Source organism: Marmota monax, unplaced genomic scaffold (assembly GCF_021218885.2).
Source record: "Marmota monax isolate L192 unplaced genomic scaffold, Marmota_monax_Labrador192_F-V1.1 WCK01_AAM20220418_F8-fsc00828, whole genome shotgun sequence".
Taxonomy (NCBI): domain Eukaryota; kingdom Metazoa; phylum Chordata; class Mammalia; order Rodentia; family Sciuridae; genus Marmota; species Marmota monax.
In genome coordinates, this window is record NW_026692147.1 from 60542 (window position 1) to 79579 (window position 19038).

General features: G+C 46.9%; 1 pseudogene; it reads left to right on the top strand.

Annotated features, from left to right (window-relative positions):
* The window catches only part of LOC124076174 (E3 ubiquitin-protein ligase RNF213-like), a 36261-nt pseudogene that overhangs the window by 9864 nt on the left and 7359 nt on the right, over nt 1–19038 (top strand).

The window sequence follows — 19038 nt, forward strand, 5'->3', positions numbered from 1 at the left end:
CACACCAGCACCTTTCTTTCTATTTTTTTTTTAGTTGTAAATGAACACAATACCTTTATTCAATTATCTTTATGTGTCGCGACCCCTAGCCCGCAAGGAAGACACAACTCAGGAATCTTCTTTCAGCAGTTTATTCAGGCCCTTGATATTTCTTCTTCTCTCTCTCGGATGCCCCTCCCAGCCTTAATAAAGCATCTCAAGCCCCAATGCGAAGCTGCCATGTGGAGCTTTCTCATAGGGTGGTGAAAAACCACGTGCCAACTCTCCCAAATAAGGAGTTGTTTGTCACAGACCACAGCAGAGCCAGCGCCATCTTGTAATGGCGACCATAGTCTGCAGAAATGGCAGAAGTGGCTCACCACAGTTCCCCCTTTCTGTTTTCTTAAAACAATACAGGCGAGGGTAGAGGTCCTATCCCACTGTGCAGAAGTGGCTGCATAGTATGGCTCAGTCCTAAGGAGGGCCCTTCCCCAGATCTGAGGCCATATCAGCCGACGCCTTTTTTCGTGGGGCGGGGCGTGGACGCTTCTAACCCACATGCAATAGGACATGCTCTCCTTGAGGTCCACGTCAAGGATCACACAAGTGCAGTGCCTTGCCTCGCATCCTGTATCGTGATGATGGTGGACGAAGGGGATAGCTGAGGCTGAACTGTGGCTGTTTATAATGACAAACAAGTTGACAGCATCCTGAAAGAAAGGCATGGACTTTAAGGCGATAGAAAAGCACTAGTGTGGAAACCCATCTGCGTGCAATGGCAGTAAGACCGGCAGAGTGCAAGGGCTTTCCAACACTAAGAGAATAACAAGGAAAGTCATGTCGATCCCAGTGCAATGTTATAATAACTTGGGGTGTAACGACCATGTCAAAGGTTTACTGTTTAAGATGCGCAAGCCAGACTTGAGGTGAGTTGCCATTTTCTAAAGCTGCAAGAGCTTGTATGATCATAGCCTTATCGTGAGCACTGTGGGCCTTAAGGCGACAGAGAAACCACAAACAGAGGAACATACCGAAGCAACACACTGCACCAAAAATGCCTACCCCCACCCACTCTTTGAAGAAGGAAAAAGCAGAAGATATCCAATCGGTGAATTGACCCAAAGTCACGGGATCGACACGGGTACTGTTCAAGACAGCTATCTGGGTTAGTTGAGACTGGATCATGTCTTCCGCTGCCATGGACCAATTTCAGGCCAAATATTCGCCAATGATGCAGGAGGCATTCCTGGAATCATTAAATCTGACAGAGGTTATGCATAAATGTGCACGTTGGTCAACACAACCCAAAAGCACCAAGTCAGCCAATTCTTCTACCTGAGCTTGGAGTAAATCTATTCTTTGGTTGGCAGCTAAAATCCCTGACAAAATATGTTGATTAATTGTATTTTGGGATTCAAGTATGGTGGAAGTTTGTTGAACAACTTGATTTATGGTGGCAGCAGTTTTTACTTTACTGGCCATGGCCACTCCGGCCGTAACTGCTGCAGCAGCAGACACTGCCACAGCTGTCACTATAGTTGCCATAATTCCAAAATCCCTGCGGACTCTAAGTAGCTCAACAATGGGGAATTTATCTGGGTCCGCAGTGACTGGGATTGGGACAAAAGTTGGAATTTTCATAACCACTGCTACAGTCCAAGAACCATTCCAACACTCAGATAAGAGACAGGTAACATTAGAACAATCCAGCATCCCCAACGAGGTGTCATTAGCCAAAAAGAACAGGAACGGAGATTGGAGACAGACTGCTGTGGAGGGTAATGTAGCATTAGATAATTGTGAATTATTTGCAGAAATTTTAAGCCTCCTACCTCGCTCTGAGTCTTGGGTACTGCCAGAAACATTAAACAGCCACCTTTGGACTCCTAATATTTCCCTGGGGAAACACAAGCACGGACTAGACTAGCCCAATCTGAGGGAGTCATGCAAAATCTAGTAAGTCCCTCCACCTGAGTGAGAGTGAAAGCGGCATCTATGCCATAAGTGTGGACAGATTCTGCCAAGGTTTTAATTATCTTAAAGTCTAAAGGCTCATGATATCTTCCCCTGTTATTGTCCTGAAATACAGGGTATGCAAGTCCCATATCTGTATTAACTGTCCTCCAAACTTGTGCATGAAAAGATCTCCCGGAACCTTGGCTCCCCCCCACATACGGAGGTGGGGCAATCGGCACCATATCTTCTTCTAGATATTCTACCTCCTCCTCCTCAGAGTTTTGTTGACCGATGTTAACTCCCTTCCCCTTCTTACAGCAGGCCTGTGTGCCCTGTGTCTCCTTTTTCTTCTTTTTCATTTTTATCTTATGTAGTTGTTGTAACAATATATCAAGGTCCTCAGAACTCTCTGAGTCGCTTGTGTTCTCAGGCGTTTTTAATTTGGTCAAGTCTGGGTAGAGCCTTCTCCTATTTTTATCTTCAGGCTCTTTTGCCTTCTCACTACTGTTACTTTTAATACTCTCTGCCACTTCACTACATGATCCTTCAGATTTTTCCTCATGCAGTTGCTCAAGAATAGCTTGACCCTCACTCACAGCTTCCTGGCATTTACCATCTGTTATACGTCCTCTGACTAACTTCCAAAGTGGTATAACGCCACCCTCTAAGGTGCCTTGCTCACGAGCGAAATCTAGATCTTTGCCTAATTTATCCCAACTAGGTACAGTAAGGCTGCCCGAAAATGCAAACCACGGTGCAGCGATATCTATCTTCTGTAAAAATCTCTGTAAAGTACTATGTTTCACTTCCAGGCCCTTGGAACGTAACAGGCCATCTAGGGCCAGGAGAAGCGGACTTGAAGATGCGGCACCCATGACACAACAACAAAAGAAGCACAAAAAACAAAAGCGAAATGACACAACAAAAGAAACACAGAAAACAAAAGCGAAAGTAGAAGCGAAAGTACACAGTGCAGCTGCAATAAAATGTAATGCTCTCTCTTTCTTCACAGAGGAGCTGCCCCGCTTTGGTCGCGGATCCCACTTACCTGGGACTAACCCCGCTTTGGTCGCGGATCCCACTTACCTGGGACTAACCGGTGCACCACCCCTGACTGCTGAAAGTTCTGGTTCCCGGGTTTTGGCACCACTTGTCGCGACCCCTTGCCCGCAAGGAAGACACAACTCAGGAATCTTCTTTCAGCAGTTTATTCAGGCCCTTGATATTTCTTCTTCTCCCCCCTCGGATGCCCCTCCCAGCCTTAATAAAGCATTTCAAGCCCCAATGCGAAGCTGCCACGTGGAGCTTTCTCATAGGGTGGTGAAAAACCACGCGCCAACTCTCCCAAATAAGGAGTTGTTTGTCACAGACCACAGCGGAGCCAGCGCCATCTTGTAATGGCGACCATAGTCTGCAGAAATGGCAGAAGCGGCTCACCACATTTATGTATTACTGAGATTCAAATCAAGTGCCTCACGTGCTAGGTGAGCTTTCTACCACTGAGCCACAACTGCAGCCCCTCCCTTTTTTCTTTAAAAATCCATTTATATACTATGTTGTTGTCATTTTTCATGGTTGAAGTATCTTATATTTTGGAGATTATTCTTATTTTTAAAGATTTTTCTTTTCCTTGCATAGTTTTCCATTTCATCCAATTTGCTTCTCTCCATTGGCTTTTCCTCCTTTATTTTCTTTATTGCATGCTAAGGATGAAATCTAGGCTTTTTCCTTTTTTATGAGGCACTGAGCATCAAACCCCATGACTTACACATGGTAGGCAAACATTCTACCACTGAGCTACATAAGCCCTATTTTGAGTTTTTGTATGTTCCCCATTCTAAAGCTTTTTCTATTCTGGTTGGAGATTTTTGTTTGTGTCTATTAAGACAGTCACCACAAGTGGATTGATAGGCTAAGGGCTTCTGGGCCATGGCCTCTGAGGCTCTGTGGCTGCCCTTCAATTGACCTGGTCCTTGAGGGCTTCTCTTTCGGTCTGGTCACTTTTGCAGCCCCTGCCTGCTGCCAGGCTTCTGGATCTGAGAGGGAGAGTAGGAGGGTGAGATCCTCTACTCCAGTTTCCTGCCCTGGTGGTGGTGTGGTCCTCTTCATCCTTAAATTGAATACATCATGTCCTTTGTAACTACTCAAGACAGGTATATGTCTAGAAGTGTCCTCCATGCCTGAGAGCCCTTCAGGTGGTCCTTCCTGTCCCTTGCCAGGCAGAGGGCAGCCTCCATGGTGAGGTGAACTCTCACCAACTGCTTCTTTAGCAGACTTTGAACACACTTCCTGTTCCCTCTCTGCCTCCTCCAGTATATGGTGACCTTAGAAACTAGTGTCCTTTATTACCAGGCACTTGTGCTTGGCCTGGCTGAGCTTGTCTGTGTTTTCAGGCCCTTGGAGTATCATTTGCCACTGGCGTGGTTATCTTTCTACTTTCCAGTGTGTGTTTCTATTGGGCTCCTTTTCTACTCTCCTCATTCCTGCTGGTTATCATCTTTTAAAAAGCAATTTCTAATATGTCACTGGAATTGGGTTTGGGAGGAAAGGAGATGGATATGTGTTTCCAACTGTCATTTTCACACAAGGGATTACAGTCTGTTATTTATCATGAAAACTGATGAATGAGCCCACAGCATGGTGGAGGGGAGAAGGGATGAATTCTTCCTGTGACAAAAATCCCAGCAATGATGTTCACTTAGTTTTCTTAAGGCAGTGATTAGAAGTAATGGGAAAGTAAAATAAGAAGCTATCATGACTAGCAGTTTAACTTCTATGCTTTCTTGTGGTTTCCAAAGTGGATTTTGGAGAGATTGAAGCAAGGCACCTGGAAGACCTGAATTGCAAAAGACTGAGTGAAACCATGAATGTGAGCCAGCTGGAGTCCTCAGCCTGTAAACAGATAACACACTACAACCTAGGCCCTGAGGTCCAGGAAATGGCTGAAAGGATAGACTCACTGACAGACAGCCACATCTTCCAGATCTTCTGGGAAGAAGCCACAGATTTGTTGAATGATCCCATAGGGAATATGAAAGGTGACCTCTTGTGCTTACAGAGGCCTATGAGTACTTATACTCACCTTGTTATCAAAGGTTCATGAAACTATATCAGTATCTGAAGTTAAGAGATGTCACCTTGGCAGAAATTGATGTCATCTTCAAAGACTTTGTAGATAAATACAATGACCTGACTTTGGATCTCCAGATCATGTGTGAAGTACACCCTCAAGCCCTGAAGGGCTGGATATCAGAGCATGTTGAGCAGATCAAGGAGTACCATAGCCTTCACCAGGCAATCAGCTCTGCCAAGGTTATCTGCAAGGTCAAAAAAGATTTTGGTTTGACTGGTGACTTCAGTGTTCTTTACACTTTAGTAAACTTTATTAGTTATTTGCTGGGGACTCCTCTGAGGTGGGGGCCTACCTCAGACTCCTTGGAAGCCCCAGGGATTCTGGGATCAGCAGTGTGGCAACCTCTTAAAGGCTCTGTTTGGGCTGCACTGAGGCTGGAACATTCCATGGCCTGCATTTTTACCTTTTCTTGAGTGTGAATGTTACTTAACTAGTGAGTTTTCTTAGGTCGATATGAGAACCAAGAATTTGGAAGAGAGAAACCATCCTCTTTCCAGAGGAATCTTATTTCATTAGGTTATAAAAGCGCAAAAGGAAATATTTTGTCAATTGTCCAGGTACCTTTCCTAGTTCCAACAGGAAGTACCAAGTGCTACATTGCTTCCTTTGTAGGTCAGGCCTGTGTTTCTCCCTCCTGTTCATTAGCCTCACATTTTTAAGGTGTGTGTGGCTATGTTTAATAGAGACAGGCATGATAGTGCTTAAAGTTTAGCAGAGTGTGGGATTGTCCATACCTAATCTTGAAACTTTCAGCAAGTCTGTAACTCTCACAAACAGAGAAGCCCGGATCTGGCAGGGCTGCTGTGCAGAACAGGTTTCAAAGTCCTTGAAGGCTTTGTCATGGCACCGAGGTACTGTGGACAGTAGCTTCTGCAGCATAGCAAAGAGGGCCATGGAAGTCATACTATTTTTGGTGCAAGAGTGTGTCACACTCTTGCTGTAGCATCTTCTTTTCCAGGCATGTGGGAAGGCAGTCATGGGTAATCTCTTGTGTAGCCCTCAACAGAGCTTCATCTTGCAGACTGATGACTTTGAGGCCACCTGCCATGAAAGACTGGATCAGATCATCTTGCAACTCATCCAGGCCAAGAAGCTGCTACAAGACATCGGTTAGCCCCACTGCCAGTGTCTGGAGAAGCTGGCCCTGCAGAAGGAGCTGGTCAGCTGCCTGCATGAGGTTCTGGGAGGTACAGGGTAGCTCAGCTTCAGGTGTTTGCCAAGTTTTGTTCCTGAACTTGAGGACATTCCACCTCAGTCACGTGTGTGTGTTAGGTGGAGGGCAGTGTCTGCTTCCAGTAGTTTGCATCAGGACAGCTTTTCAGAGTTCTGGTTAAAACTCTTTTCTTTGCTGCTCTCTCCATCTTTGGATGCTGGCATCATTTTCTTCAGTATCTTGACTCCTTTTGTGCCTTCCAACTCATTCTTCTAGAATACTAGACAAGCTCTTGCACACAGGGGAATGTTGCTGCAGCAAGCTTGCAGAAGCTGTGCATTTCTCTCCCAGTCTAGGTCTGGGCAGCCTATGTGGTTGTGTAGATTAGATAGATGGTGGGGGAGGAGAGGTAAGAAAAGCCAAACATATGGAGCAGGAGCAGCACTGATGCACCACAGAGGCCTGGAAGGATACCTCCTGCTAGAACTGGGGCTGAGCTGGCTCCAGCTGTCATCCAGATCTGTACTGCTTGTATTCCTGAGTCTGCTATGATGTATACCCTTTGTTTGGTAATTAACTCGGAAGAATTATCTCAATTTTTTAAAAAATAATTAATTATACACATATTATTTACCAACTGAACATGTTTTTGTTTAAATGATGATGTTTGTGAATTAAAGGAAATAAGGTGCACGCAAGCCTAGTACAATGCCTGGGAATTATTTGTTAAAGGTTAGATGTTGGTCAGTGGTGTCATCATATCCTGCAAAAAAAAGGTGTCCTGGAGTCCTAACTGAAGGCAGGAAGTGGTAGTAGGCCCTAGATGTTTACTTAGTGTCTACTGATGGCCTCAGTAAGGATCATGCCCCAAGTATGAGTTGTGCAACATCGTGGAGTGGTCCTCTGCAATTCCCCTTTCTGTCCCAGGCATCATCGAGCTCCAGGTGTTTTTTGGACCTCGCCTTCATCTTGGCTGAAGAAAATGACATTGATGTGGACTGGGTGGTCTGCTTCCATGATGCTGTGCAGGGCTATGAGTCCCTGCTGTATAAGCTTGACAAGAAGGCAAGCTTCAGCTAGTTCATGGAACTGCTGAAAGAACTCTGGAAGGCTCTGCAAAATGACCCTCACCTTCCCAGTAAGCTGGTGAGTCTTGTTCCTTGTTCCAAGACATAGTAATCTTGCAACCATGGGGAACTTCTGTGCTTTGAGGCCATTTAAATTGATGTTGAAAACCAGCTTTTATTCATGAATGGAAATGCTTTCTTTGTCTTGGGTTGGAAGAGAGCTATGGAACTGCATATCAAGAGCAGTATCCACCCTACAAGACAAGTGTGAAAAGAGCACAATAGGAAGTTTAAAATAGGGTGTACAGTGGTTTCCTCTGAATGGTAGTAATTGTCTTTTATTTTATTAATTTGGGTATTTTTAACAATTGATATTGATTAATTTTATGAGAAAAATAAAAACATTTAAGTAAATTGTCTTTACCAGAGTCTGAGTTAACCTTCATTACATAACTCACCCAATGAGCAGAGATGTCCAGAGGCCTGCACTGGCCTTGGGACAGCTGGTCCTGCATTTGGTTGAAGGGTAGGGAGATGGACAGAGAGAGCAGTTTTCAGTTTGTCTGCTAGAAGCTCACATTCTCTTAAAATGTTTCTAAGTTTTTCTGGTCATACTCAGGGACCATGGCAGGACATTAAGAACTTAGGGCTCCTGTTCAGTCAGGCATCTCTCCTCAGAGGGCCTTTGCTCTGGGAACCCACCAGAGGGCACAGCCTGTAGTTATCTAACCAATCATCCATAAGTGCAGGCCATGTGCACTCCAAGTGTCAGCTAGGAATCTGGCACCATTGCAGCCACAATGAGTGGTCAGTGTCCTGGGGTACCAGGAAGGGGTACCTGAGGCAACCTCAGGAAATGGGCAAGAAGTTATGCCTAGAGCCCTGGAAGAGAGTGGCTGGAGTTTGCCCAGCAAGAGCAGAGGCATGAGGAGGACAGGAAGGAAGACAGTCATTCAAATTTTGGTCCATGTTCTCTGCTTTTGTCCCAACAGTGAGATTCTGCCAGAAACTTGGATTGTCTGAAGACAGTGAAGGAAAGCCATGGGTCCATCAAGCTCTCTTCCCTGTCCCTGGCCACAGCAATCAACAGCAGAGGCATCTATGAGATCAGGGCATCCACAGGCAACCAGAAGGTGAGCCCTCCCAGATTCTAGGTATGGTGTTGGTGGCAAGCACTGGCCTGCTGCAGAGTCAGCATTTCAGCCACCAGAAAATTGATTCTAAACATGTTCTATCCTAGATATCCCCAGATGCCATTCTGCACCTGATCCTCCCTGGGGGTCACAGTGGCCTGGAGCCAGATCGCTGCTATACATTGGAAGAGCTGAAGGATTTTTTAAACAAACTGATGCTGATGTCTGGCAAGAAATTCCACAAAAGTATGGAAGTGAAGAGGTTTTCTGAGGTGAGCAGGTGCCCCTGTTGCCTTAGGCTGGGCATGCTTACTGCCCTGATGCCTGCAAAAGGAAACAGGCAGGGGTTGGCCTCTGGTGGACAGAGTGGCTCCAGAGATTGTGGAGCTGGTGGGTCTGCAGGATGTACCTTGCCTGGAGCCACATCTGAGGTGGGACAGCCCCTGGAGGCATCAGCTACTCCTTAACAGCATCAAAAAGATCCATCACTACTGTTGGTCAATCCACTGCATTTAACAGGAGGTGATCAGGTAGATAGTCTTTAAGAAGAAATATGAATGGCTTCATTTACTCTGTAAATTGGTAAAATCAAACATCTCAAGTTTCTAATGGGCAATCTTCATCAAAACTAAAGTAACGAAGCCAGGTGTGGTGGCACATGCCTGTAACTCCAGCAACTCAGGAGGTTGACACAGGAGGATTGCAAGTTAAAGGCCAGCCTCAGCAACTTAGTGAGATCTTGTCTCAAAATAAAAAGGGCTGGAGACATAGCTCATTGGTAGACTACCCTGGATTCAATCCCCAAAAACCTGAAGTAATTGTTGACACAGGTTATTGATTTATATAATAGTCTCTATCTCATGTAAAGGTTATTTTCTTACAGTTTATTTGCACTTTACAATTGACATTTTTCCCCAGTGCTGGATAGAAAGCCAGGGCCTAGCACATACTAAGCAAGTGCTCTACCACTGAGCACAGACCAGCCCACAGTCTATATTCTTATCTGCCACCTGATCTCTCCCTGAAGGTGGCTGCCCTCTCCCTAGGCTGATCATGCTTCCCAGTGACCCTATGGGAGGAGTGAACCCAAGTTGTTTGAATTAGAACTCATGTGTGTCTAGATTGGTATGTCCCCCTGCAGTAGCTCACTGTGACATCTGCCTTATGCCCCTGTTTCCCCCAGTTATTCTGCCATGTGCAGTGGCTTGTGCAAGCTTTCCTGAACCTATATTCTGTGAGAAACATGCTGTTCCAAACCTGGACTGCCAACGTCTACTGCTGCCCCAGGAATGGCGTCTCCATCTGCATTAACTTCCACTTGGAGTTGGTAAGCCAGCTGACAGAGAGTGGGGATGTCAACCAGCTGATGGAAGCCCTCTGTAGGCAGATGGAGCACTTCCTAGATGACTGGAAGGAGCTGGTGAGCAGGAATTACAGGGAGCAATTCTACCTCAACTTCTACATGGCTGAGCAGCTGATCCACCTGAGCACCGAGCTCAGGAAGCAGAGTCCCAGCAAAGCTGCCCTCATAATGCTGTCCTTAATCAAAGGCAACTGCACCCAGCTGACATCATAAGGGCCATCAGGGGTTCAATGAGGCCATCAGACACTGTGTGAGGACAGTGATGGAAGAATTACCACCATTGCAATCCTCTAAGATCAGCCTGGTGACCAAGCTGAGGTATATCATGGAACAGTCCCTGGAAAGCATGAGTGTCTTTCTGCATTGCTACATGGACCTGGAGGCCCTGGGCCATTGTCTGGCTTACCTGGCCAGAATGGGTGGGCCTCCTGTGGAGCGGTCTCTCCCTGAGGGCCTGCAGGCTGGCCAGCCAAACCTGGTCATGTGTGGCCACTCTGAGGTGCTGTTGGCTGCCCTGGCCATCTACATGCAGGCCCCAGGCCATCCCCTGCCCACCTTCAATGAGGTGCTACTCTGTACCCCAGGGACCATGTTTGAGGAGGTGGCCCTGCTCTTGCACCATGGCCTGGCCCCAGTTTCCTGGGGGCAAAAGGTCTACAGCCTGCTGTTCACAGACTAGTTGAGCTACGAGGTGGCCTGCCAGGCAAAGGCCCTCTCCATAGCCTGTGCACACAGTGTCCCTGGGAGGACTACCAGCTGGTGCTGGTATGTGACATCAAAGGAGTGCTGTCCCCTGCCCTCAGCTTTCAGCCAGCACAAAGTACACCTCATCCCCCAAGCATCCCTCCATGCCATCCAGGCCTGCTTGGCACATCACTACCGGGTCCCAGTATAGACCTTGTCAGCAGCAGCTGTGTTCAGAGACCAGATGTGTGTGGGGATCATGGCCTTGGAGAGAGCAGGAGTTGGTAATGAGAGCCCTGGGGTGGGCAGGCAGTTTCTCAGGGCTTCCTAGTGACCCCTGCTTCTGTAGCAGTGGGCACCTCAGATGACACCCCTCTTCAGGTGGGAAAGTGAGTCTCAGGAGGGTCTGACTCCCTGCAATCAGTGCATCCCTAGATTTTTTTCCACCCAGGTAGCAATTCCTGGGAGCCCTGCTCCTTTCCTTGTGTGGACTTCTCTACACTTTTTTCCTGCATAACCTCCTTTGACCTCTTCCAGGTCATGTTGAAAAACCAGCCTCTGTCTCAGAGCAAAGCCTGTCCAAGGAAAGGACATGACCTTTGTCCTTGGAAAGACCCACAGAGTGCTCCTAGGCACATTCCCACCCTGCTAAGTGGTTTATCTACAAATAACAGGAGAGATCTGCTGTGCCAGGTGTCCCTGACTCAGTCTGGCTAGGTGAAGACCCATAGTAACCTCCTAGAAGCCACCAATCAGCATGAGAAATACCTGGGGTGCCAGATGACCCACCCAGTAGTTTATGGTGTTGGGAAACCATGTAATTCAGCATGAACACCCCTCTTGGCTTAAACCAATCACTTCAAATGAATCCCCCTTTTGTAGCAACCAATCACCCCTACCCAACTTGTTCCTGCCAGTGAATGTGCTAATCATATTTTAGAGTTGTTATTTGATTTTCCCACGGTGTGTGATGATTTGCTAAGAGATGCTAGGATATATGTGGGGGTCCTGCCTTCTCCAAAGAATGTATAAAACTGCTGCAAACCCTGGGCTCAGGGCCTCTCAGTGTCACCAGTTGCTGTGTGCATGCGGAGGACTGAGCTAGCTCGCAATAAACACCTCTTTGCTGTTTACATCTATTTTGGTCTCTAGTGGTCTTTTGGGGGTCCTTAATTTGAGCATAACAGTGTTAGTGTGAGCAGAAGAGGCACAGCTGCTCTGGCTCCAGGAGAAGAGTGTCTTTGTACCTTCCCTTTAGTCAGTGTTATGGTTCCTTGGAAAGAGGTGGTGACTTCCATTCTCTTGACTTCAACCTGTGAGCATCACTGTGCCCTTTCCAGACACAACCTGCTCTCTCCTCCCCCAAGGAACATGCCTATGCTTTTACTTTATTACACTTCCATCACTGTCATCATGGAGAATGTGAGGATGCTGGGTGGGTGACAGCTTGGGACTCTGGCTTCATGGTGGAGTTATCTAATATGATGTTCTGTTGCATCAGTTTTGAATTTTATAAAGAGAAGTAACTTTTTAAAATTTTTTAAACTGGGGATTTACCCCAGGGGTGCCCTACCCCAGCCTTTTTCATTTTATATTTTGAAATATGGTCTCACTAAGTTGTTTGGGGCCTTACTAGGTTACTGAGGCTGGCCTTGAACTTATAATCATCCTATCTTGGCTTCCCAAGCTCCTGGGATTATAGGCATGTGCCAATGCTCTTGGCAGAGAAGTAACTTCTAATCTATCTGAATCTGTTCTTCTTGTGTCCAGAGGCTTAGGATCTAATTTCCTTGTTTTAACATTATAGGGAAATCTCTCTATGTGAAGAGACTGCATGAAAAACTTAAAAAAGAAATTCATCAGTGAAAAGGTGCCTTTAAAGATTGTTCAGTTGACTGACTCCCAGGTGGATGAGGGCCAGGACCTGGGCTCCCTCCTGTTTTTCTGGGATGCTCAGCATTGGAAAACGCCCATGATATTCCACTTTGATGTGACTGCTTCGGTAAGTGCCCACATGGCAACTGAATGGCTACATCATAAGTCTCACATTCCCAGGGCCCCATCTGCTTCTCCTTGTATGAAGAGTCCCTTCCTTATTCACTTGCCTGTAGTCAGTACCCTTCTCTCAAGGAAGAAGACAGAAGGGTGCTAGGGTTTGGGAGGAATGGTTGGCAATTGTGTATTTTCAAACCCATGCTTCTCTGTCTTTACTAACAGACTGGAACTTGGGTCTTTCTTTTCAAAATCCTCATTTTGCAATACCTAATGGATATGAGTGGGAAAATGTGGCTTCAGAACCCATGCCATTTATATATCGTTGAAATTCCAGAAGGAAACTCAGTACTGCCAAAAAGGTCTACAAAGCTGGTATCTACACAGGGCATTTGCAGGTGGTCATGGCACATCTTTGATTCTGTGGCCTGTAGCCTGTGTTGACACACCCTGATTGTTTTCCACTTTCACCTTAGGGGAGCTATGAATACATGTAAGGGAAAATGCATGCTTGGACTTAAATCTTAATGATATCTATAATGATGATACTCTCGTGTTGATTGGTAGCATCTTGGATTTGTCTGGATATGTCAGATTGGTCCTATGTCTGGGTTGAATCCAAGGTGTTCTGAGTATAGGAGATTCCTCTGTTGATGACCACTGTCTCCCTTTTTTCTAGTTAGGATGGCATTGAGACTTCATTCATGGAAACCTGTTAGCTGAGACTGCATGAAAACCTGAAAAAAATAGTTTAACAGTGAAACTGTGCCTTTTGTTGCACATGTGTTCATGCATGGTGGAGAGATCAAGCCACAGGATTGGAAATAGCTTTCTGGTTCATAATACAGCTGCCATAGTTGAGCTTCTGTAATGCTCTAACATGCAGATGCCAGTCTCTGTGAACAAGAGGCTACAGAAAGCCACATGCATTCAAGGGACTGTTTTCATAAAGGCCTATGCACAGGAGACCACATGGAGGGTTAACACATATGGGCTTCTTTCAGGAAAACAAATTTTAACTTCTATTTATGTCTCTTCTTTGCAGAATCCACATATACCTCAGTTCAGTTTTTTTGACATCTTCCCCAGAGTCACCTGCAAACCTCCCAAAGAAGTGACAGCTATGGAGCTCAGCCCTGAGAGGAGCTTCATAGAGCCTGGAATGGATGAGAGAGAATTCCACAGTGCTACTTTCCAAAGACCTTTCCAATATTTAAAAAGATTCCATCAAAACAAAACCTAGACACATTTCAATATCAAGAAGATTCAGAGGAGTGCATCCAGCACCTTTTAATATATTGTGGAGTCATAAATCCCTCCGGGTCTGAGCTCCAGAACATTGTTTTGTTCCTCAACTCTCAGCTCAAGGACTGTGAGGCCTCTGTGTTCTGCAATGCAGACTTTCCTGGAGATATACTACAGGGCTTCAAGAACTTTGTGGTTACCTTTATGATTGTCATTGCAAGAGACTTTGCTACACCAACACTTCATACTTCTGACCAAAGACAAGGGAAGCACACAGTCACCATGGATGGGGTTGATGAAGAAGAACTTGCCCCATTCACTCTCTAGAGGAGGTGGGAGTCAGAGCCTCACCCATATGTGTTCTTCAATGGCGACCATGAGACCATGACATTCATAGGTACCATCTCTGGCCCAATGAGAATGACAGCATTGATGCCATCAACCATCTCAATGGGGAGATAATCAGGAAAGATGTCATGGCAGAAAAACTCTACAGGGAGTTGTTGCTTCAGGGGGTTTCCTTCAATGTTGACTTTGATAACCTGCTCAGATATGAGAAACTCTTGAGACTCCTGCCAGCTACTAGGAATTCCTCAGGCCCTTGTCCCTGATGAAACATATGATCTTACAATGGAAAACATGCTCAAGATTCTGGCCATTTAAATGCGGTTCTGGTGTGGGATCCCAGTTATCATCATGGGAGAAATGGGCTGTGGGAAAACCAGGTTCATTAAACTCCTTAATGATCTGCAGCACACTGATGCCTGGGATAAGACCATAAAACAGGTCAAGGTCCATGGAGGAACAACTGCAGCCATGATTCACTCCAAAGTCTTAGAGGCTGAGAAAACTGCCTTATCCAATAAGAACCAACACCAGTTAGACACCATCTTGTTTTTTGACAAAGCCAACAGAACAGAAGCCATAAGCTGTATTAATGAAGTCTTATGTGACCAAACTGTGAATGGACAGTCCCTGGAGGAGGACTCAGGCTTGCACATACATCATAGCTGCCTGCAATTCTTACAGGAAGCACTCCTAGTAGACCATCTGCCCTTTGGAGTCAGGTGGTTTGGGATACAGGGTCAGTGCAGAGGAGACAGCAGTCAGGCTGTGCTCTATTCACCTCAGGCAGCTGGTGTACCATGTCCATGCCCTGCCCCTGAGGCTGATTCCTCTAGTGTGGAATTACAGGCAGCTGAATAACACTGCTGAAAAGCTCTACATCCAGCAGATGGTGCAGAGACTACTGGAATACATCAGGATCAGTGAGGATGAGACTCATGTGATCACAGAAGTGCTCTCTACCTCTCAGAGGTTCATGAGCAACACTGAAAGTAAGTGCAGTTTTGTCAGTCTCTGGGATGTGGAGTGCTGTGTGAAGGTGTTCACTTGGTTTCATGGCCACAGCAAAGTACTGTTGGTGAAGCTGAACACCTTTCTCTGTGAGATCAGTGTTAGAAAAAATAATTTCAGGTGAGACCCCATCTTCTGGTCTCTAGTGCTGGATGTGGGGGTCTGTTACCATGAATCCCTAAAGGAGAAGGAATCCTACTGCAGAGCCATTGGCAGGTATTTTCCAGAACCATATGATGACAGCAGGGTCATCCTGGATGAGATAACACATGCACAGGATCTTTTCCTGAGTGAGATGCCTCTGAGAAAAAACATAGCCAGGAACCTGGCTCTGAAGGAGAACTTCTTCAGGATGATCAACTGCAGTGAACTAAAGATACCTCTCTTCCTGGTGGGAAAGACTGGCAGCTCCAAATCTCTTTCCAAGACCATCATGGCAGATGCCATACAGGGCCAAGCCTCACATTCCACTCTATCCCACAGCCTGAAGCAGGTCCACCTGGTGTCATTCCAGTGTAGCCCCCACTGCACCCCACATGGCATCATGAACACCTTCAAGCAGTGTGCTCACTTTCAGCAGGAAAAGGACCTGCAGCAGTATGTATCTGTGGTGGTGTTGGATGAGGTTGGCTTGGCAGAAGATTCCCTGAAAATGTCCCTGAAGGCTCTGCACCCACTGCTGGAAGATGGGAGCATTGAAGGTGATCCTCCCCCCCACCAAAAAGTTGGCTTCATAGGTATTTCCAACTGGGCCCTTGACCCTGCCAAGATGAACCAGTATAGTTTGTGTCCCACAGCAGCCCCAGTGAGAAGGAGCTCATAGAGAGTGCCAGAGGGATCTGCTCTTCAGGCAGCCTGGTGCAGGACAGGGTCCAATGGTACTTCGCCCCTTTTGCCAAAGCCTATGAAACAGTGTCCAGCAGGCAGAACAAGGAATTCTTCGGGCTTCACAACTGCTATAGCCTCATCAAGATGGTCTTTGCCACTGCCAGAGCATCTAACAAGAAGCCTTCTCCACAGGATATTGCACAGGCAGTCCTTCAGAACTTCAGAGGCAAAGATGACATCCCTTCTTTGGACATCTTCATGGCCAGTTTACCTGAGGCCGGTTGCGTGGGAGAGGTCAGTCAGCACCCTGGAACTCATCAAGCAGAGTTGGGGAAGTGGAAGAAGCTGAATCCCACCACTTGCTCATACTGACCAAAAACTACATGGCCCTGCAGATCCTGCAGTAGTCATTGTTCAGTGAGGACCAGTAGCCTGAGATCATCTTTGGTTCCAGTTTTCCCCGGGACCAGGAGTACACCCAGATCTGAAGAAACATCAACCAGGTGAAGATCTGCATGAAGACAGGAAAGATGGTGGTGCTGCTGAACCTGCAGCACCTCTATGAGAGCCTGTATGATGCGCTCAACCAGTACTACATCTACTTCGGGGATCAGAAGTATGAGGACCTCGGCCTTGGCACCCATGATGTCAAGTGTCAGGTCCACCTTGACTTCCACCTACTTGTCATCAAGGAGAAAAATATGGTGTACGATCAGTTCCCCATGCCCCTCATTAACCAGCTAGAGAAGAAATACCTGAACCTCAGCTCAGTGCTGCAGGGGTGGCAGAAGTACATCGTGCAGTAGCTCACTCAGTAGGTGGAACAATTTGCTGATGTGAAGGCCCATCAATTCCTTGCTGGGCACAAGTACAGCCCTGCTGATGTCTTTATCAGCTTCCACTCCGAGGCCTGTGCCTCCATGGTGCTGCAGGCTGTGAAGAGGCAGGGCCCTGGGGACCTGATGGAGGAGATGTACCACAGGGTGTCTGAGGAGGCCAAGCTGATCCTACTGTACTGTGCCACACCAGATGCTGTGGTGCAGCTGAGCACCTCAATTTTGGGCTCATTTGTGGCACAGGGGCTGTCACACAAATACTGGAACAAGCAGTAGCACCACTCCTTTGCAGATTTCCTCCAGGCTCATCTTCACAATGTGGACCTGGAGTGCCATGCCATCTTCGCAGAGGTGACTGCCCCCACAGCCTTTCCTTTTTCTCTTTCATCCATGAGCCCTCTATCTCCAGTGCCAGAAGGTCTCAACTCTGTTTAAAGCACTCTTCAGTCTGGGAAACCCAAATGTCCCTCCATGTTAGGCACAATGAGGATAAGTCCATTTTGGCCTCTCTCACATGTTTGTGAGCAGAGCTCTATTCTGAGAGCAGCACTGAGCACAACATTCAGTTCCCAGGATACTGGGCCCACCTGGGATATAAGTGATTGGCCTGCTTCTCATTTTTGGACAGACTAAGAGTAATGGACAAGGATGCCTCCCATTCAGATGCCCTTAGTGTCATAGGTGAAAGTTGTGCAGCCAGGTGGGGGAATGAGTCATAGTTAGTTCTCCTTAAAAGACATCTCCTGGGCTGGCCATGAAGGCTGACTGGGTAGATGTCAGAGGCAGAGGCCTTCTTGAGGCACAGGTGTTGAGTCTGAATCTGCATCTGTGCAGAAGTCTCTGTGCTGACAGAGCTTGAAATTCAGGCTGTGAGTGCCAGGTTGTGGAGATGGGATAGGTGGAGAGACATGTGGAGGGGCTTGTGGACAGCCTTGAGCTTGACCTTGACTGCACAGAGAGGAGTTATGAAGGAAAGTGTATGTAGACATGCCCTAATGGCTGGGTGATGGAAAGACAGTGGAGTAAGAGAGTGACATTGAGAGGATAGATCTGTCAGGAAGCTTCTGGCATGGTGCAAACTGCAAATGGTTAGCAGGCAGTGTGGCTGGGCTAATCATCAATTCCATGGAGGGGTGGCAGGAGGTGGAGGACAGCCTTCCTGAGCTCATTGCAGCTGTGTGCCATCATCATGGAGACCCCAAGAAGGAGCAATGGGTTTGGGAGCCAGTGGTAACATCTGTTTTGGATAGGTTTGGATGTCTGCTGTGTTGTTGGATGTAGGAGTATGAAGCTTGTCAGTAAGGACAGGTCTAGAGAAGAGGTCTGGAGCCAGGTGGAGTGGCACATACCTGTAATCCCAGTGGCTTGGGAGGTTGATGCAAGAGGATTGAGAGTTCAAATCCATCCTCAGAACTTATGGAGGCCCTAAGTACCTTAGCAAGACCCTGTCTCAAAATAAAAATTAAAAGGAAGTGCTGGGTTATTGCTCAGTGCTTAAACCCCTGCATGGTTCCCTGGTACCAAAAAAAAAATGAGGTCTGGATTGCTGAGGTCCTATGTGCCTGGGAATGTCTTGGTTTTCACCATGGGATATGGTCCATGGCAAAGAATGGAAAACTACTGAGGGGAAGGAGAGTTGCCAGTGGCTAACTCCATTTGATAGCATGAAGTCAGATTACAAAATGTAATGGCATTGTGCTGAGCCCTAAAGGATCAGAAGGCTCTCAGGAAGGGTCCAAAGCTGAAAGAGAGACATTGGAATCTCATAAGGAGATAAAGGCTTCTTTTAGTCAGGCCAAGTCTTCTTTCTGCCATCTGTTGACCCTGGAGGTCCTGCTTGCCTCAGCCACTCCTTGTATATAAAAACTGCTCTGGGTTGGACTTCTTTCTGTCTGAGTGCCCACTGGCCCTTGGTTCTGACCCGGTGCTCTGTGCCCATGCTTGAAATCCAGCTGATGACTTGTGTGCCCATGTTGCATGCCCATGGCCAGATGCCCTTAGTGTCATAGGTGAAAGCTGCACAGCCAGGTTGGGGCATGGATCATAGTTGGTTCTCCTTAAAAGACACATCCTGGGCTGGCCTTCTCCAGACTGCTGATGAACTATGACTGCGAGGCCCTATGGGTAGAAGTGAAGGGCTTGGCCCTGAAACTTGTGATCTTGTCACTGCAGCAGTTTGACACTGAGTACTCATTCCTCAAGGAAGTTTGGTGAGGTGTCATACCTGCCCATTACCCTTGCCTCATGCCCTGGGAATGTGGTGTTGCATGCCAGAGTGTGGTAACCACCAGTAAGGAACTCTGAGTACTATGA